Source organism: Ursus americanus, chromosome 19 (assembly GCF_024610735.1).
Source record: "Ursus americanus isolate L20-20 chromosome 19, mUrsAme1.1.p, whole genome shotgun sequence".
NCBI classification, from domain to species: domain Eukaryota; kingdom Metazoa; phylum Chordata; class Mammalia; order Carnivora; family Ursidae; genus Ursus; species Ursus americanus.
Genome location: NC_142145.1, coordinates 3,122,805 through 3,143,801, shown reverse-complemented (window position 1 = coordinate 3,143,801; position 20,997 = coordinate 3,122,805).

The window sequence follows — 20,997 nt, the reverse complement described above, 5'->3', positions numbered from 1 at the left end:
TTTGGTTCTGTTTGTGCTGCAGCCTCAAATACACGTCTTGTTTACTTCCCGATTTGCAGCTATCCCAAGATTGTGAGCCTGTTTGGGGAAAAAAAAAATTTTTTTTTTAATTTGGAAAGCGTCCTGTTCTGTAGTATTTCAAATTTAGAATTCCATTTAGCTGCAAAATGAAAACAAAGAGATAAAGCGCGGTCTCGTGTGTTTCAAGTTCGGATGCATCTCAGCCACATTCCGTAGATTATTTTGATGTAGTTTTAACAAAATACCCCATTAAATCACTCTAATGAGCTGTTTCTGTTCCCCTCTCAGCACAAGGTCATTAGGTACAAGACAGCATCTTTCTGCACTGTGTTCACTATTTCATGTCACGGATGTCAAAAAAGACTTGGATGGCTTTCCATGGTGGAGAAGAGGACGCGGCTGTTCCTGGAGGAGCGGGTTTGTATCGCGCCAGGGAAGTGATCTGTCACACTTCTCCAGGAGCGGTTCCAGGCTCTTCGGGCGCATGGCTGGTCCTGGGAGAAAGGTTCACCAGCGCTTCTTTCTTGCTTGCTCAGAAATAAGCTCATCTCACACGTTGCATTACGGCGGCAGCCCATCCGCATGTGTGCTTCCTGGGGATGAAACGAAAAACCTGAAATTAGCATACACATTTAAAATATCTGTCATTAAGTGAATTGTGCTTTTTTTAGGGTAACAGCTGTCTTTTTAATTAAGGAGAGTTGCAGATACCTCATGCTCACAAAACATTGCACCGCGCATTCCGTTCACCCGTGGCAGGCCGGGCGCTTCCTTCCATTCTGCGACGGGATCAGACAGCAAGGTGAAAGCAGCCAGGTACCCGAACGTGACTGGTTTCGTGGTACAGCGTGATATGCTAATTATAGAGGAACAGCTCTTCTTCCAGCTTCCAATTAGGGGTCTGAACAACCTCGTCAGTACTTTTCGTGGTTGTTAGCATGTCTAATTATTTACGTCCTGCTGTAATTTCTGGTGTTCAGGTGAATGGTGCCATGGGTGGACTCCCATCGAACGCGAGATGGACCAAAACAGGCTTGTCGGCAATGCTCTGGGGAAGACGGAGCCCGGGTTAATGTTCAGCAAAGCTTTCCAAAGCAGAAGGGTGACTTTGGTGGAAGGAGGGTCAGCTTTTTTATCCAACCATCACTGCAGCCCTGGTCCCGGGAAGGAGTGTGCGTCTTCGCTGCAAGGATGGTTTTAAAAGAGATGTGCAGATCAGGCATAGACCCCCTAACCAAATCTAAGCAAAGATAAGAGCCACTTTTCCAGTTATTTATCAAAGTCAAACTACTTTTTTTATCAATGTCCAAAGAACTAATTCATAAGTCACTGAGAATGAAGCTGGCAATGATTTTCATTGTTAATAATTATTTATTGCTGGTTGATAGGTCTTCACAGAAGCATTACACACACACACACACACACACACACACACTTACTATGCAAACATTTGTATATTTCGTGGCTACTTTTTCTTAACCAAATAACATTTGTGTGCACTGGGTGTTAGTAAACAACAGATACGTTTGACATCCATGGTCACATCTTAAAGGCATTTCCACCAAAATCAAGATAAGACTGCCAAATGCCATTGCATGGGGAGATTTGGTGACACAAAGATTTTATAACCCATAGAAATGGGTTTGTGGATGAAGTTGCTTTAAGGCGAGTGGCTGTATCCATCCGAGGTTCAACAGAGACATGAAATGAAGAAAATCAAGTCCAACAGCAATATCAGAAGTCAGGATCCCTCCTCTTAGATTTCATGGTTTGCTCTGTTTGCCATGCTATCCTTCCGACAAGCTTAGGGAATGAGCAGGAAAGTCGCTACCTCTCTGATGTTATAGATGAGAAACTGATGGCCCAGGAAATATTTAAGGTTGAACGAAGCCTGTGGTCATAGGAATGGGGAGCAGGTAAATCATTAGAAGTGGGCAAAGGAAGAAGGAATGAACAGGAACCCAACGGATGCACGTGGGTGACAAGGTCCCATGAGGCTGCACAGGGGTGTTTTTCAAGAACCTGCGAACCAAGAACTCAACTATGCAACCGACACAGCGCGATCAGAGCCTAACACACACAACGCCATCAATGAGATAGTTTGCCCTCAGAGTCTGCAAGAATTCCTAGTGCCCTTACGAAATACACTGCCAGGATACAGGGAGAGAAGCTTTGGCATGATAAGAAGTAGGTCCAAATGGAAGCATGGGAAAGAACAGTTACATAGGCGAGGTTTTTGCAGAACCCTTGCAAGTAGTGATTTTGGGAGTGAGTCCCCTGTCACCTGGACTAAATGTCCACTCTGCTTACCAGGTATATGGTATTCTGTAGCTGAGCATTGGAATAATCAAACCTTGTTCTGACTGGCCATTCCCCAGGCTCTCTTCTGATTGTTTGACTTCCCAAGTAGCCTGCCTGTAGGGACAAAATGTGTCGGTCAAGACCAAGTGAACATCTGGTCTACCTGACAGTTATATTACTCACTGTAAATTAATGAACTGGCACTTCGGTTTCCTATGTCAGTCTCCCGTGAGATGTGTTAACATGAGTCAGCGTTCTCGAACTCTGGGACCCTGAAAAATCAGTGCATGCACATTGCACGGCCTGACCCGAGTCACAGTGGAGGACCACTCTGTAAAGTTTCTGAAGGTCTCAGTTAAATTAAAATGTCATCCCCAAAGATTAACACCTAAATAATAATTTCTTCAATCAAAAATCGACCCTAAAATTTTGACGCAGTGTGATGTAATCCAGAGACACTGGGTCAGCAGTTGGGCTAAGTTAGAGACCTGGCAGCAATTAATGGTTGACACCCTGGACAAGGGAAAGGGACAGGTGACCACTCAGACCCCGGGGACCTGCCATGTCAAGGCAGGATGTGGCTGGAGTATTTTTAATAATGAGAGATAATCTTCTAAGTCTCGAGGGATTAAGAATCAATGTAAGAGAGACCTCTTGAAAGGACTTCTGAGATAGCCACAGAGCTCATCCCCAATTGACATTTTCTTATACGATAACAGTGACAGTGTGACAATAATGTCCATAGAGGAACAACACAGACCTCAGACTGCTTGTCTCCGGCAAAGCCTCTGTTTACGTACGAGGACTAGAGAGGAAAGGAAGGAGAAACCAGAGCAGGGTTATGTGTGGTCCTAGATAGGCCCTCGACGGGAGTCCCCCGCGGGGCATCACCATCTGCAGCCCGAAGTGCAGGAGCAAGTGGATACCCAGGTACGCACAACAGCAAATCGCGTGAAAAGTGCAGACCAAAAATCGAACCAGAGCAGACTTTTCCGGGCCTCTAATGATTTTTTGATTCAGAGTGGATTTGCGGCAGGGCTGTTGGGATCCTGTGGTGTGGGGTGACCTCCCCGGGGGGCGCGATTCCAGTGCACCATGATGCAAAAGGCAGCCCTTGGAATTGTGCGAAGTGGGGGCCCTGGGCCAAAGAGTGGTCAGAACAGCACCTTCCCCACCAACGTCTGCTCGAATTACAGAGTGAAACCCACAGGCACGCAAATAAAGGAAATCGCGCAGCCTCGCATTCCCACGGCTACGGCTACGCTTCCCATTTGCACATCCATTACCTTCCCTGGATTGAGTCATTCCCGTTCTGACAAAGCTCAGAAAAATTGCAAATGTGGTTGTGTCTGACTGCTGGGTGGAGAGTTCCGGTGCTGGTTAGTTTACCGCCATGAGGTTACAGGGTCCGAATTGCATACATCGTCTTCATCAGGAGGAGCTCGGGTGAGTGATGACTGCCTGTGTTTCAGGAAAGCGTGGGGCGGTAGTGTGCTGGCTGCAGCCCCACATCGTTCAGACACTTGTCTGTTTGGGAGAGCCGAAGTAAATCACATTGCAGATAATAGCACAGTAGGGACAGTGCCTGGGGGAGGAGGAGAGAATAATACCTGAGCCACTTCATGCGCTATTTTCAGGAACAGAATATTTGGAAATTTCAAAGACATTTGATAATTCTAAACAGCTCGTTAAATTACCCTGCTCACTCCGAAAGAGAAAGAGCTTCCAAATCTGCATTCATATTGCTAAGGGGGAAAAAGCATTAGGAATAACTCCTGCACAGATTTTTGGCGAGCATCAGGGCACTTTTTTTCTAAAGACATTCCCTCTATCGCCTGCTGCTTGCTGCTTCATAACACTTGACAAATTCACAGTTCTTAAAAGCCCCCATAAATGTTTTGTAAATTGCTCCATTTTATCAGGGAGTTCTCAGAGCCTTGTCCCTGATATTCACCATGTTTTCATTCCCCATTCCCTGTTTATCTTTATTTTTATGCATTTTCCAACATAAAAAGGCTGTCATTATTAGTACCAGCGTTCTCATTATTATTATCATGACGTTAGCCACGGAAAAGATTCACCATCTGCAAGCTGGAAATTCTCACCGTCTTCAGATTCCTGACAAACTAATAAAAATAAATAAATAAGGCCATCTTAAGGGGAAAAAAATAAGATATCTTTAATTGTTATGCGGCGTCAGGAGAGAGACACATGCCCATCTCCACTTCTCGGGAATGTTGATGCTGAGAGCCAGGAGAGACTCGGCTGTAGCTGCTGGGAGATCCTTCACGGGACTCCGCTCCGACAGCAGGAGGAATTGCGGCAGCCTGGCTAGCAGAGCTGCGGGAAGGAGACAGGAGGGTCGGTGATGGAATGTGGCAGAGGGGAGCCGGGAGAAAGGGCAGAGCACAGAAGTTAGCAAAATGGCACCAGAGACCTAAAATTATAGACCTGTTTGGAATATGAATCCCCGCAGCGGCTTCTCGGGGGCCAGGCGATTGAAGCTTGTTTGGAACCCTTTCCTGGACAAGTTCTATTAAAGATGAGATAGCGTACTGTAAATACAGGATCATGTGCTCAAGCATCTTGTCAGCACTCCGGCACCTGATTCATTCCCGATAGCGCAATCTCCCGGATATTACACCGGGACCTTAAGGATCAGCCAGCACATGTTTCCATCACTCAGAATTGCTACCTTTTTAAACACAAGCATGTAAATGAAATATCGCCCCCGGCCAAGCCCAGGCCAGGCCGGGCACCCCGCCTGCACTCCGGGCCGGGAGTGCGCATCAGTCCCTCCCTGCCGGGCATTCGTACCAGAGCCTGACCCCAAGGACAAGCCAGGTCAGCCCAAGAGCATCTGCATTAAAAGAAAAAGAAATCCAACTAGAAACCGATTTTCCTTGACCAGCTGTTGGCGGATGTTTAATTTCTGCCCTAGAAGGCCCGCGTGGCCGAGGCTACCTAACGCTGGGGGTGGGCAGGCCCACTCGGCAGTAATGCAGAGATAGTGTCCCCCTTCTCCTCCGACCATGCAGCTCGCGGTCCCGGGAATCACTAAAATATTTCACAATACTTTTGAGAGCACCTAGACTTTTAGGGGGTTCGTGGAGAATGTCAGAAGATATTCTTCCCTAAATGACACCAAGCGGGGCCCTCGGCTTCCAGCCAATCCGCTCATCTTGGCGCCACCCAGGGAAATCTTGGAGCTGTTCTCTGAATCCCTCATTCATTTCCAGGATGGCCCCATCTGACGTTAGTGGCATTAGCATTAAATCACGGCCTGAGAGGGAGCAAAGCCCTCGTGACTGGGGTGGGATAGGTTCCTGGACTGAGACGTTCGGAGCGCCACCAGTGTCTCCAGCTGGGGGCTGGGGTGGCTACTGACGGAAGCAGGTGATGCAGCATTGCAAAGGGCCGAGCCGAGCCCGCTCCCACGCCAGGGACAGAGGGGTATGCTGGCATCCAAGGCTCCTGAAGGATGCTTGTGACCAAAGCCACTTGGTCCTGCTCCCAGCTCCGCCTTTGATCAGTGGAAGGACAGAGGTGGGGCCGACATAAAGTTGAAGGCTACATGTCCGACCTGCCCACCATCTCCCCCCCCCCCACCGGGAGAAGTGAAGGGCGTCCGAGGGAAGGGACTGGGGGAGGGCAGATCTCACCAAGTTGGGATAAAGGAAAGCACTCAGCATTGCGAGGGGGAGGCGGCACCTGATGGCCTTGACCTGCGGAGACAAGGACTTGGGATGGTTCTTAGAGAACCGGATGTGGCAAAAGCAACTAGAAGGAGAATCTAGGAGGTGGGACGAATGGAAACTGAAGTCATACCGGATGTACTTCACAGATTGCCTCAGTATTGACCTTGGGCTCACAGCACACAGGACAGTCGCATCCCACAAGAGACCACGTGCGTGCATGTGTGGGATTTCCCTGCGGGGAGGCCTTCACCTTGCAGGCCGTCTCCCCTGGTAGTAGCTGTTCCTCTCAAAACCCCGGGACCCCTGCCCTCTGGCTGTCACAGGGTTCTCACAACAGAGGTGGCATCAAAGCAGACCCCCAGCAATGGTCACAAGGCGCCTGCTGTCACTGGACCCAGTTCATATCCTGTGTAAGTCTCTTGGACTCCACAGTTATTACCAGGTTGTAAATCCAGGAGTTTACATTTAGAAAGCACGGGGAGCTGCGAAAACCCAAATGTGGTTTCAGAAAAAAGACATGGATGAACCTGTTTGGAAACATATTTCCTGATTCGTCCTCTGAGGGTGGATTTTCCCGCAGACGAGGGGGCAGCCCCAGGGCAGCTTCCCCTCTGAGGGGCCTGTCGGCCTCTGCAGCCCAAGGAGGCCCAGGTGGAAGGACAGACAAGGGAAGGGGGTGGTCTGTGTGTCTGCCAGCCGAAATAAGTACTTGATACATAGACAGATTAGAAAGGGAAAAGGTACAGCACAAAATCTCTTCTTTCACACCAGCAGAATGCCTGTGGGTGCTCAGAGGCACACGTCACCTTTTCTGGGTGATGTGCATGAGTTCTGAAAAAAGCAGATGCTGTGGAAATCCACATAGGCCAACGGCGTGAAGGTCTTTGCAGCGGGTTGAATGGTGGTCGCTGATGAGACCTGCTATGTCCTAACTCCCAGAACCTGTGAGTGTGGAGAAGCTCTCTTACTTGGATAAAGGAGTTACTCCCCATCTCTCCTCCCCTGAGCCCCTGGAAACCACGAATCTATTAATCTACTGCTAATCTGTGTGGATTTACCTTTTCTGGAAATTTCATCTAAATGGAATCATACAATATGTGACTTTTTGTGTCTGGTTTCTTTCACGGGGAACGATGTCTCAAGGTTCACCCGCCATAGCAGGTGTTAGCAGTTCACTCCTTTCTAGGGCTGAGTAATAGTCCATAGGAGAGCACGTTCTGTTCAGCTGTCATCTGTTGTTGAAGGATATTTGGGTCGGCATCCCCCCGTCTTGGCTCTTGTGCCCTGTTTGGCAATCTGGAACACTGCCCCAATGAACACGCATGTATGTTGACCTGTTTGCGTCCCCATTTTCAACTCTCTGGGGTACATGCCTGAGGGTGGGATCACTGGGTCGTGTGGGAACTCCATGTTTAACTTGCTGAGGGACCAGCTGTCAGGTGGATCCCAGCACGGCTGCTCCATTTTTCATTCCCACCAGCAATGGATAAGCAAGGAATATTCTCCACGGAAAAACTGCCCTCCCCCAGATGACAAGCTCCCGGCCTACCTAGCAGGTGCAAATGCGCTCTCTCCTTTCACATCCCCAGCAGGGGCTGACCACCCACTGTAGCCGAGTGAAGACTGACCACCAGCTCCATTCAGAGTTTCCCGGAAGCCTGCGGCAGGATCAGGACCAGCTTCGGGGAGGAGGTGGAAGGAGAATTAGCCTTGACAGATATGAAAGGCACGTGGAAGAGAGAAAAGTCATCCAGGTCAGAAAGTCTAACACGGGTTAGCTATGTTCAGAAGCAAGTGCACAGATTATCTGGCCACAGTGAGGGAGCGTGGGAGCAGAAATCAGCAAGGTCGCATAAGCCACACACCCCCGACTCCTGCTCCCTCCAGCATTTGTGCTGCCCTTTATCATAAATAACAATAAATAAGGCACCGCCCCTAACACCGAGGTAAGCTCAGGCTTTCCCAGCGGGCTCCACGGGGAACACACAAGCCATGTTTCTGCATTCCGCGAGCTGTGCTCCCTGGGACCTTCGGGACACTTCTGCAAGTCACCTCTGACCACGGAAGAACTGGTGCGGCTCCAGGATCACAACCACCAGAAACAAACTCTATCTACAGTGAAAACAACGTAATGCACGACTAAGTAGCGTAGTTCCTTAATTTTCTCAAACACTTTTATTTAAAAAGAAGAAGCTTTAGGTAACCAAACACTCACTAAATTATTTTTACGAAAACAAAAATGTAGAAATAAGAAGACTTTGAGCAGCATTAAGTTAGCCGGACTTCAACACTGTCGAACTCAGTGTTAATGCTGATATGTTAGCCTGACGTTAATAGAGGTCAGGAGGGGACCCCTGAACTCTAAGCAGAAGGCTTTGAACATTATCTCACAAGCGAGAGAGAGAGCCTTTGAAAACTTTTACTAAGGGAATGATACAATGAAATCAGTACGTGAAGATTGACTTGGACACAGTGCACAGATCGTACGGGAAGTAAAGCTGTACTTATGCGCCCGGTTGTGGGTGGTGACAGTGGACTTCATGTTAGTGACATTGGTAAGAAAGAATTTGTATGGCCTGAAGTTATTTACCTGCTGGCAGAGAGAAGAGAATACTACAATAAATCCGTGGCTCTGAACTCGGGCAACGGGTAGGAGGGAGCACGCAGCCCAGACGAGGAGGAAGCACCAAGGCCAGCCTGGAGGAAGAAGGAAGCTGGGACTCAGCCTTTTCTCGGGTTGAATTTTTCAGTGACTCCAGAAGATCTTTGTGAAAATGTCCATTGAGGAGTTACAGGGAGGTTGTCAACACATCCCCTCCGATATAATCAGGGATGCGGTGACATACTGCAAACCTTGCTCATCATGGACACAAAATACATGTTTTGAGGTGAAAGATTGACAGAATCAATGAATTAGCTCTGGCGGAAAGACAGGAAGGTAAAGAACATGTGGAATATCACATGTGGCGCGTCTCAATGTTCCCTGCTCTTCGGATATCCTCAGCTCAGCTCAGGCCGCACTGCAACCCTACGACCTCGGGACGACGACAGTTAACACTAGTCGTCCACGCACTGGGAAGTGTGAGAACGAGCCTCCTTCTTTTAGCACCAGTTAGAAACGTATGGTTAAAAAGCACAAATGAACTAAGAATATAGGGGGAAAAAATGTCCAAGTCAAAGTGCTTAAAATAGGAAAGCTAAATTCAGACAAGTCCCCAAAAGATTGGTTCTTACCTGAAGCTTACATGATTGTCTGAAGGCTGAAATATCCGTGTTCTCAGTTTCTCTCTGATTCCACCCGCTGAGCTAAGGGCATTTGGAAATACCGCATGAGTGGAAATGTCCTTGAACAGGAATGAATTCAGACTTGAATGAACAGGTAGGTGAAGATTCAAAATAATGTTGATTTGTACGTAGAATTTCAAGATGTTAAAATGAGTTAAATACCTGCTTAGCTGTTTCAAATCTACCTTTGGGCCACACAGCAGGCTCCACTTGCCACACAGGCTTCGGTCCCAGCCTGCTGTCACGTTTGGATGTCATGGGGTGCGTGGATTGGAGGCTTGGGTCTCCATTCCTCCCCATGAAGCTGTGCACCCCCAACGTGCTCAGCCAAGACTCAACTTCCACCCATGTGATCACCGCCGTCGGGCATTCATCTAGGGGGGGGGGCGCGGTGCAGAGTGGTCAACATCTTTCCAACGCCGACTTCACGGGACAGAGATAATGCACCAAAAAACCGCAACACAGCATGAAGAGGAAAGAGAATGATCAAGTGTTGTTGGTAGCTCTGAGTAAACAACAGAGAGAAGCTGGAACAAGAGGGGTTTGTCAAGTCAGAAACTTGGGTCCCAGGCCCTACTTATTGTCACTGTGACTTGGGATAAATCACTTAACTTCTCTGGTCCAAAGACGCTTGCATCTTCGAAAGCAAAATGATTAAGGCTGCCTGCAATGCTTCCGTGGCTGTTGTGAGAAATACGTTAATTAACGCAGATGTCGCCAGCAGCGGGATTTGGGCCATGAGGAATTAAAAAAAAAAAAAAAAAGCTCCAAGAAAATGGTATGACACAATAAGAAAAATGTGTTCACTAGAAAACAACTAGTCACTAGTCCTGGGACTAGGACATTTGGTGGCTCAACTTCCTAAGGCCAACTTCCTGCCACCCCACTGATGCCATCCAGCCTGTCGCCTGCTCCCAGTCATGGGCTCAGTGTGGAGGCCGGCCTCCAGGTCACATCATGATTTGGACAGAAGAAGGCATGGTGTCGGCTTCTGCGTTCCTACGATTTTCTTCTAACTGAGGGATAAATCACATACAACACAGACCCATTGTATCCAGTTTGGTGACTTCTGACAAACATAATACACTCTTGTAATCCCCTCCAAAACAATGTATAGAATATTTACATCCCTTGGGGCGCCTGGGTGGCACAGTGGTTAAGCGTCTGCCTTCGGCTCAGGGCGTGATCCCGGCGTTCCGGGATCGAGCCCCACATCGGGCTCCTCTGCTATGAGCCTGCTTCTTCCTCTCCCACTCCCCCTGCTTGTGTTCCCTCTCTCGCTGGCTGTCTCTCTCTCTCTGTCACATAAATAAATAAAAAATCTAAAAAAAAAAAAAAAAGAGTATTTACATCCCCTAAAAACTTCCCCACACCCCTTGTTGGTCAATCCCTTCCCCAGCCGGGCCTCAGAGAGCCGCCAGTACACTCCTTGTCACCCTCCATGCGTCCCTAGAAACGCTCTCAGGGCCTGGTGCTCTCACCGGGCTCGAACGCTGAGGTTGCTGGCTCACTTCTCGTCCCTTCCTTCTGCGCGCAGTAGCGCTCTGCTGCTTGGCTGCCCTGCGACGCGAGCGTCCGTTCATCTGATGACGGCCATTTGGGTTGATCCCCATTGGGGGCGATCGTGAGAGCAGCTGCGTCGAGAATTCGTGTGCAAGCACACAGGTCCTCATGCGGGCACGTGTTTGAATTTCTCCTGAATAAATTCCTTGGAATGGGGTCTCCCTGGATCATGGGTAAGTGCGTGTGGAACTTCATGTGAAATGGTCACATGCATCATCAGAGTGGCCGCACCCCGCCACTCTGCCAGCTGCGCCTGAGAGCAGTGGCCCCACGTCCTCACGAGCACTGGGCATTCTCCAACTTCTTTACATCGCCCATGATTTTCTTTGTAAATGCTGAAACCCCTGTCCCAGACGCCCCGTCTGAGACGTCCCCCATGTCTTAAAGGAGAGGACTGTGTCCTTCCACTCCACAGGACGAGGGAGGGGAGACTTACCATGATTGTTTCACATTCATTAAAGTATACCGCAGGGCTAGCAGTGAATTTTAGATTCCACATGGATAAGTAAACCTAAGCCACTTTTCTTAGGAAGGAACAGGGCAATGGCTCTCAGAGCAAGAGCTGACTGTGTCTTCCACAATGAAAGAAAAAGCCCTTTTAAGTGAAAAGTATTATGCATGTGAAATAGGTCTATACTTACAAACTTAAAATGTAAAATAAAAATGCATATATTTAGAAAGGTTAAATCAAAGGCCATGAGAACTTCTTTTTCCTCATATAAGCATTTATTGACTCGCCCCTTCATTCATTCAATCTGTCAGCAATTATCAAACAACCACGTTATGAAAGGGAGGCCTGGCCTGTGGCCCCCAGGAGACAAGAGTCAGCATCATCTGCAAGGCTAAGGTTCCCTCAGTTTCTTCATAGAAATAGAAGCAGGTGACAGTCTCCTAAAATTACTGCATCAAAATGCAGTTTCTAACATGGTTGAATTAAGCTACTGGGAAACACTCTCTGGAAGTATAGCTCCAATCTTCTCATGTCATAAACTGATGCAAAGAACATTATTATCTACTATTATACTCAGATCCCAAAAGTTGGAGATTAAAACAGAGAGGGTATTTTGGAGAAACATATACAGAGAAGCTAACAATATTCTAGAAGTAACATGTTCAAAGAGCCATTATGTCTGCATTTTTAAACAAGAAGGAAAGAAAAATAAATCCATTCCAGCAACGATCCCAGGAGTTGGAGCACCCCTTGACACTGCCTCTACCCTAGTAGGGCCCCAGCTGCCCCCTCGTGGTGTGGGCTCCGTCACGGGGGGCCTGGGTAGAAGATGAAGAGCCGTGACTTCCGGCACCGGGGCTGGTGGCTCCTGGGGGAGCAAGTTCTGTCCATGTCCTCTAGTCCCTCTGGACGTCAGTGAGTCGTGATGGTCTATACATAACCAGGTGCTGGTCTTAACTACCTATCATTCTATACCTATTGCTCAAATAAATCTCAACGTCTTAAAGGCAGGAAGACACTGCTGTAGTAATATTGACCGAGGACCTGGCTATTAAGCTGTCGTAGGCTCTGGAATCAGTGAAATGTTTGACAGCACAGGGACGAATACGTATTAGCAACACTGCTTAGTCCATGTTTCAAGGGCAGAATTTGAAACCGTGCTTTTGCGCCAGGCAGACTCGGATCCGTAAAAGTATACTATCACGAAGAAACGCTCGAGCCCACACCGTGGTGCGCACGCCCTGCCCTTCACTCGTTCACTAAGTTCCCTGCAGCAAAGCATATCTCATGAGACAGAAGGTACACAGCTCCGAAATGAAGAACATTTTTAAAAAATAAAACATTTTTTAAAAAAGATCAGATTAACCCTCATGGTCCTGGGGATCTCTTGTCCTTCATTCCCAGTAGAGCACCAGTACTGGGGAGAACTGATGGATCTCGCACAATCGAATGCTATGTTTATTACTGTAAGTCCAAGCAGTCAGAAAGGAGGGTCCTCACCACGGGCAGGTGTACGATCCGTGCACACACTCTCGCCTCTGTGCACGCACAGGCTGCAATGCTCCTGGACCAAAGGTAGAAAGAAGTGAAGACTCCAACGCAGCCATCGTCCTGCCTAAACTCAAATGAGCCTTGGTAAAGGCGTAAGGCGTCAGGGAGGCTACGTGTTCCCATGACCAACAGCATATAATGTCTTCTCGTAAGTTATTTCTTTTCCCCTCCCAAGCCAACATTTGACAGCATTGGCTTTCTTCAGGTTTCTGTCTGGCCCAGAGTCCAGCATAACTGAGTCACTAACGTGCATATCCGATGGGCCTGGCCGAGGTGTTCCCGTCGGTGACAGATCGCGTTTCTCCATCTCCCCAGTTGCTTCCTACTCCTGGATCTGGACAAACCATCGTGAAGACAATTACACGACTGAGTTCTTAAAAGTCTTCGTGGAGAATGAGCAGCAACAGGGACCTCGTGCCGAGGAAGCCCGGGCTGACCTGTCCCTCTCTGCGACACCCGATACGGCCACATGGTGAGGTGTTTCTGGACATCAGTGAGAAGTCTTGGCAAACAGGCAACCTGACACCATCGCAATGAACTGTTTTTCAAAGTCAGAATTCAGAAGTGTATTGAGAAGATTCTATCCGAAAAGCTAGATGGAAATGTGGACAAGCGTGTTATTACGCTAACATCAGGCTGTGTGACACGGGGCTTCATACCGAGTAAGGATGGGGGTGGTAAGGACGGGGGCCAGGGGGACAGCTGGCCTTGAGCGTGTCTGGATGTGCTCACTGTGCTTAAATATCCCACCATAGCTGCAACAGCACTTTGCTTCAGAACATTCACTGAGCCCCTCCTAAACACCGGCTTGGGAGCATTAAGGGAGAGGATGGAAAGACCAGGAAGGCACAGCCCCTGCGTGGGGCCAAAAAGGTACAAACACAGGAGGGGTGTTTTGAGGCAATAACCTTGCAGAAGAGCACCCCTGCTGAATCCAACGTCTGGGTGTAGAGCCCACGTAGACGCAGCGGATACAGCAGATTCCTGCGTCCTCCCGCGACCTCCTAGTACGGGGGGAAGAAGGAGCGTGCAGCTGCCACCTCTTCTTGCAGTCCCCTCCGCCGTGAGAGTGATGCCGACCAGGGATGTTTCTTGGAATTTGTCCCCAAAGCATGCCATTCTGGGTCTTTAGACATACAAAATTTACTTGGTCAAAATGAGTTAGCAAAGTAAGAAAAGTGAAAATCCTCCACCCTCCTCCCTCCCTCCCTCCCCCTTCTTCCCTCCCTCCCTCCTCCCTTCCTCTCTGCTGTAACACGCAGGCCTTGCTGGATGCCTGCGGTAACCTGCCTTGCCTTGGCTGAATCCCGCTTGGCGGGGACCCGACCACGTGACCTACCAGATGAACAATGCCACCGAGAGACAGTTGCTTGACAGACCATTTGGTGCGATGCCATGTCCCTGCCAAGTCCAAAGACATCCTGTCACGCCCTGTTGTCACATAGCAGTCAGACCCTGTGGTCCGGGGCCTGTCACGACTTGTCCTACCCCAGCATAACGCCGAAGAGGCACCCCACCGACATGAGCTGTATCGAATTCCATTCTCCCCAAACCCAAAGCCATCCGATTCCTGTGACTTAGCGTCCATTCGAGCACCTCAGGAATCACCGCAGTGAGCGCTCAGCCCTTGCCTCGCCCCGCGGCAGCCGGGGATGCCGGCCCCACTCCGTATCTGGCATGACGGAGGCGCAGCAAGGGGGAGCGGGGCAGGCCTCCGTGACCTCTCCGCCCTCCAAAGGATGAGCGTCTTCTGGTTTAAGCAGACATCTTTGGTCTCAAAATAAAGTCGAGTAGATCGGTCGTTGTGTTTGCTACAAATACTAACAAGTTTTGTTCTTTCCTGAGATTTCCAATCCCATTAAACTAGAAAAATGGTTCTTATAGTAAGTCCTAAAATAGAAACCAAAAGCTGCTTCCTGATATGCTTTAAGGGGCAGAATGTGGACTCCTGGCTGTTTCAAGCAGGTTTTCGGGGTGACCCTTACAGCTCCCAAGGGTGCTAAGTGGGGGCCTCAAAATGGGACACCGTTCCCACTCCACCACCCAGACTGCTGATGTACAGGTGGGCTGAGGATTTCCCAGGGAAGTCAGGGGCAGCCTCTCTTGGCTTGGGTGCTGCCAGCCGCCCACCGTGGCCTAGCTGGCAAGCCCCAGGGACCCAGCTGCTCCGAGAGCCCGCTGCCCAACCCTGGGCTGTCCGCAGCTGATAAGGTGAATAATGGTGGCGGTGCCCAGGGTCACACGGCCTTGTCGGAAACCCACGCTGACAACACACTGACCACTTCTGACTCTGCGGCTGGATCCGGGAGGCCTGACCCAGGATGGGCCCGGCACAAGCCCCTCCACCTGGCCGTCCTCCTCTGGGAGGTTTCCTGGCAGCCAAGCACAGTTGTAAAAGCAGGGAAGGTCAGAGGAGGAACTCCAGCTCACTCTGGTGCCTTTGGGAGAGGCCCGAACAAGCAAAAAACTAGGGCACGTTTCAGAAAGCCTTTTTCCCTCTCCCTCGCTCACTATCATCCTCAGGAAGAGTCACTGAAGAAGAAGCTATTGATCTGTGAAACAATCTAATTTCAGAAGAAAAACTCTAGCTGCCATCTTCATTCGCGGGGGGAGAACAGCACCAACTCGGTCAGCAACTGCCAGCTACTCCTCCAGGACGTCAGCTGTCTTCAGGACAGTGTCAAAGCCTACGGACAGCTGGCCTCCCTCCCAGAGGGGCAGAGGAAGGACACAAAGGGACGCGGGGGCCAGGAGCCGTGGGGTCCTTGTGACGCAGGCCCTTCCTCGGAGCCTCTTCTTCCTCTGCTGTCTGTAAGGGGGTCCACGGAGCAATGACCAGAGCATCAGGTCATGCATCTCGGGCTGCTGGGGACCCGCTTCCCTCCCCATTCATCCCGGTTGTTTCACTGCTCTCGTTGCCCCACCCGGCAGCGAGGGCCGTACTTGTGGACGACCCGCACACCTGTCCCTGGAGCTGAGGCAACACCACACGCACAGCCATGCCGGCGGCAAGACGGGGCCCAAACTGAACAAGAAACCAAGAAACGCTGGTGCCTCATTGGCCCCCGGCGGTGAGCCCCGGGCAGGCCCGGCCCTGCTGGATCACGAGGCTTCGGGGTCCCCTCCCCACTTGCACAGCACAGAAGAGAAGGGGTTAGAACGCGAGGGGCAGAGAGTGAGCCCTGGGTGCCACGCTGTCGTTTCCACCCCACGCAAAGGGGGACAGGCTGCTGGGTGGCGTGCTGCTGGCCCCAGCCTCCTGCCTGGACTTGGCAGCTTCTCTTCAGAAAACTCTGGCTAGACAGCTGGACGTGTTCGGAGGGTTAGATCGAGCTCGTTCAGGAGGCGGGGGTGAAGAAAATAGCCCCTGCAGGGTCCTTGCAGTGTGTGTTTCTAGAAGTGAATGCAATTTCTCCTTCCAGTGTTTGTTAAAGGCCGCAGACGAGTGTCTCCTGAGCTACAGTTCAATCAACACCAAGCGAGCCGACTGTACTTCACTTCCAAGGATCCTTGATTCCATGAAGAACGTCTAAACCCTGGACATGGGAAGGTTCTAGTCAGTAGCCCCTATCTTGATCTCACAAAGCTAAAACCTACAGAGAGCCTGCATCAATAATCAACATAGAATCATATCCTGAAAGATGACCAGCGGCTCCTGCGACCGAGGATGGACACTGAGATGGTGCCTCTCGGGCAGTACGTTTTCACAAATCCCGTAGAATCGTTGCTGCCTTAGAACCACGAAGCACGACTGTGGAGTATGTTATTTCCTATCCAGATCCAAAATGAGGCATTGTTCAAATTAAAAAAAAAAAAAACACATCAAACGGAAGGAAAGGATCCATGCATTTTGTTTAGAGACAATTCAAGGCGAACAGCCCCCTGCACTTTTGCGGGTTCATCTGAACGCACTCAGGACAGTCGTGAAAGAAACGCAGGTTAGCCACTGCCGACATCACCTCTATGGTCTGTGGCCAGCCCGGTAACAAATACCTGTTTTTTTCAGAAGCCTGGACAAGATTTCCTCCAGCAAATTCCTCTTCACAGAAAGTCACGTTCCACCCCATTTTTGTCATGAGGGTAATGCACATACACTATTTATAGAAATTACAAACTCATTAAAATCATATTTCCATCATAACCCTGCTTACTTTACTATTGATGACCAGGTCACAAATGTTTTATAATCAACGCCGTAACTCTTGTCAAGACAACGAGTATCCTCTCGTCCGCTTCCAGCTGGTCTGTGGCAAAGTGCTTGACAAACTGCAGGAATAAAGTCTGCATCCATCGCTGGACTTACAATCTCCCATCTTCATCCTGCTGAGCTTGGCTTGATAATAAGCCACCCAAGAAGAGGGAAGGAACAGAAGAATCTGGGCTGAAGGGGCATAGAATAAGAAAGGAGTCATGGTATTTTCTTGGATTGCACGAGTTTAATTATATTAATGAACTGTAAGCCTGGTACAGTCCACAAAGGGACTGTTTCCTTCACGGCAAGATAGCTGATATTTCCATGGAATCCTAACTCCACAATTGTCACCAACTTTCATGCATCCAACCATCAGTACACTTTTACCTGAGGCAACAAAATCCCCTCCCACCCTGGCTTGTCCAGGCTGCGTAGACCTCCTCGCCGCCAGACCAGACCGCTCGCTGCCCCGCTCTCACCCTCCGTCCCGCACCCAGCAGCTTGGTGGTCTCATGCAGTCAGGTGGGCATGAAATATTAGACTTTGATTTTGTTTCCATCTTAGCTCAGATTCTTTTCTTCCCCAGGAGCCTAACCCTCTTGGTCACGCTGCTCAATTGTGATTCTCTGAATAACACCCATTACGTGTCTATCTTCCCACACTGGATGAATCCAAAGCCTTTCTTCTAAAAACCTCACAAGTAAGTGAAGGATAAATAAAAGTTCATCCAAGGTAGACTGTGGTAGTGATATTAGAGAAGGAGAAGCAGAATCCTAAGAAATATTTTCAAGAAAGAGAAAAACAGACAGGAATTTATCATCTAATTTGCTGTCACCATGTAACTTTTATCTCTGGGTCCACCTGCAGATGTAATCAACGTGAATTCAAGTCTTCGTTCGGGTCAACGACAAAACCTAAGGGAACGGTGGCAGAGATGCTCGTGTCAAAAATTCATTCATCAGCTTTCTTCAGGTAAAATACCTTAATCAACTCTAGTTTTTAAAAATACTGGAATGTGCTTATGATAGTTCAGGGTTGTATCAAAGAGTCTTACGTGGGTTATCTCACGTATCTCATAACAGCCCTATGAGTGAGGTGTGATCGTACTTCTTTCCCACACAGGAAGGCAGGCTCGAGCAGGTGGAATAATGCCTAAGTGTCGATGCTGGGATTTCAATTCAAGAATCCTAACTCCATGATAGCATCTTCAGCTGTGGTCCTTTAAAAGTTTACCTCGAGATTTATCTTGGGAAGGATGCAAAAGAACTGAGACCCAAGGTATGTGAGGTAAGAGTATAAAAAACACCGACTTCCTTCATGAGATGCCTTCCCATCTTTTGACCTTTTGCCCCCTCCCCCACTTCCAAAGTTCTGAAGCCCCAGGGCTTCCCTAATTGTAAGTGGCCCCTATAATTGAAAAGCCATACGTACATAACCAGACCATCCCCAAACTCTAAATTACCCAGAGGTAGAAAAATCACCTCAGTGCACTATCCTCACTCCACTGCAAGTCTCTGTGGAGAACAAGCAAGTCCAAGGAAAACCCTGTGAGAGAAAGATGGGGAGCTGGCCACGGGCCAAAGATGGGTCCCAAATCACCACAAGACAGAGCAAATCCATTATGTGTCCAAGATAAAAGCAGCCCTGAAAGACCAGACACTACAGAAAAGTACCTATAAATGCAATCCAGTCGAGATGTCAGTTTTTGAAAGGCACCGCCTCTGTGGGAAGAGGGCGTACGAAGCATGACGAGGCGCACTCCGGATAGTGGGTGTAAGAGGGAAAAGACAGTGGGTAAGCGTATGGCTCGTGAGAATGCCTCTGCTGATGAAAATTCTCCCAAAGGAGCAACCACGGTGCAGAAGAAAACCGTAGCGCAACACTCCAAACTGACTACTATCCTAATCACGTATCTGGGGATAAGAAAGGCCATCGTGAATCAGAGCATCACCATTAGGCAACCATCATAGTAAGGCTCCAACCATTACCGATGTGCATCCAATGCACGCTGAAGCCTGCGGGGGGAACTTTAGTGAGTAACAGGGTAATTACGTGGTCTCCAAGTATCTCCCCATAAGACACTTAATAATCACAAAAGGTAAAAACAGTACCTTTACAGTCACTTTGCTATAAAAAATATGGTTACTTCACGATGGGGAAGGTGCATCGAGCCACATGAATCAGGCAGTCGGAGTCAACACCACCAGACGCTGGACGATCAGCATCGTCATGCCTCCTGATTGAATATATTATGAGAAACACATTGTTTTGTGCTATTCCAAAAAGCAGGTATTTGGATCACGAGAAACATCGAACGAATCTAAATCAGAGTTCATTCTATAAATAAATGACTTGTGCTCTTTAAAAATATCAAGGTCGTGACAGGCGAGGACAAACGAATGACCACTCCAGACCAAAAGAGGCAGACAGCTACAATAACCCAATACAACTTTTGGTCCCAGATTATTTTTCTAATAAGGGGTATTATTGGGAAAATGGGTGTTTGAATAAGAGCTGCACATTAGCTAACAGTATATTACCAATATTAAATTTCTTGAGTTTTATATTTGTATCGCGGTTTTGTAAAATGTCTTTGCTTTTAGAACACGACCACTGAAGTATTTAAGGGTCAAAGGGAATAATTTCTGCAATTGATTCTCAAATTGTTCAGAAAAAGACAGAGAGAGAATGATAAAGCAAAAGTGACAAAATGTTAACAGTTGAGGAATCTGGGTGGAGGGTGTATAGGCATTCTTTGAATCATTTGTACAGCTTTTCTGCAAGTCTAAAATTATGTCAAAATAAAAAGTAAAAAAAAAATTATAAAATAGAACTTGTCACTTCCATGATAAAACAGTCCAGTCCAGAGATTTCCCATTGACTTTCCTTAAAAATAAATTTCCCATTAAAATAAAATCTGTGAGATTATTTGAAAAGTATGCACAGAACACACTCTAAAAGCATACAGTTGTTATATAAAATCACACATATTAAAACCTCATTCCATTGCCATGGTGTTTTAGACCGATACCAAATTCCCCGTTGTTGCACGTTGGCTCTTTTGCATTTCCACTTCTAAAATGTCTTCAGTCAATTTCCCTAACAAACAATAATTTGAGTTTTGTTTGTTTGGCATTTCTTTTTTTTACTATTTTTTGTAATTATTTCCAATGTGTGGAACTTCATGAATTTGTTGCTTTATCTCCTTCTATTTGATCATTAATTAAAAGATAAATTAAAGCTAATGCACAGAAAATGCAGAGGTAGGCCAGGAGTCCGCCTTCCTACTGAATGTAAGATCATTTATGGTGGGCCCTTGTTTATAGTCTCTCCGGGCTTTTGTTCTAATTACTCATGCAAGAGCATTTGAGTCAATATGGGATGTGTTCGTGTCTTCCGTAAGAAAGGATTTCGTGCTTCCCCGAAGCACTGCGTGTAGAATCACACGAAATCCCTTAATATCCTTGTTTTATCATCTAACACAAAACAAAATGAAACAAAGCATCCTATTGGAACCTCACAATTGACTTTTAAACCAAACTGCTCATCAATTCTGTTTTTCTGGAAATGTGATTACGAGTTCTAGCTCCAACTATTTAATCCTTCACACATACCTATGAAGTACCTACCGTGGTCAAGACATCTTGCTTGGTATGAGTACTGAAAAAAATGTTTAAGACATTATGTTCTCATGGAACATTCACTGGCTCCATGTGCTGTATGTATTGTGCGTGTGGCACTTATCACATTCCTTTGTAAGAGTTTATTTCCTTTCCTGACTTTCCCATTGGATATAGATGTGCAGATGTGTGTTTTTATTTCTAGATGAAAGCAGTCTTTTATCTCTGCTCAGGGCCTGACACTGCATAAATGCTTAGAAAAATTAAGTGAAAACTCATTGAAATCAATGTGCCAGGGTTCTGCTTGGCTGGATG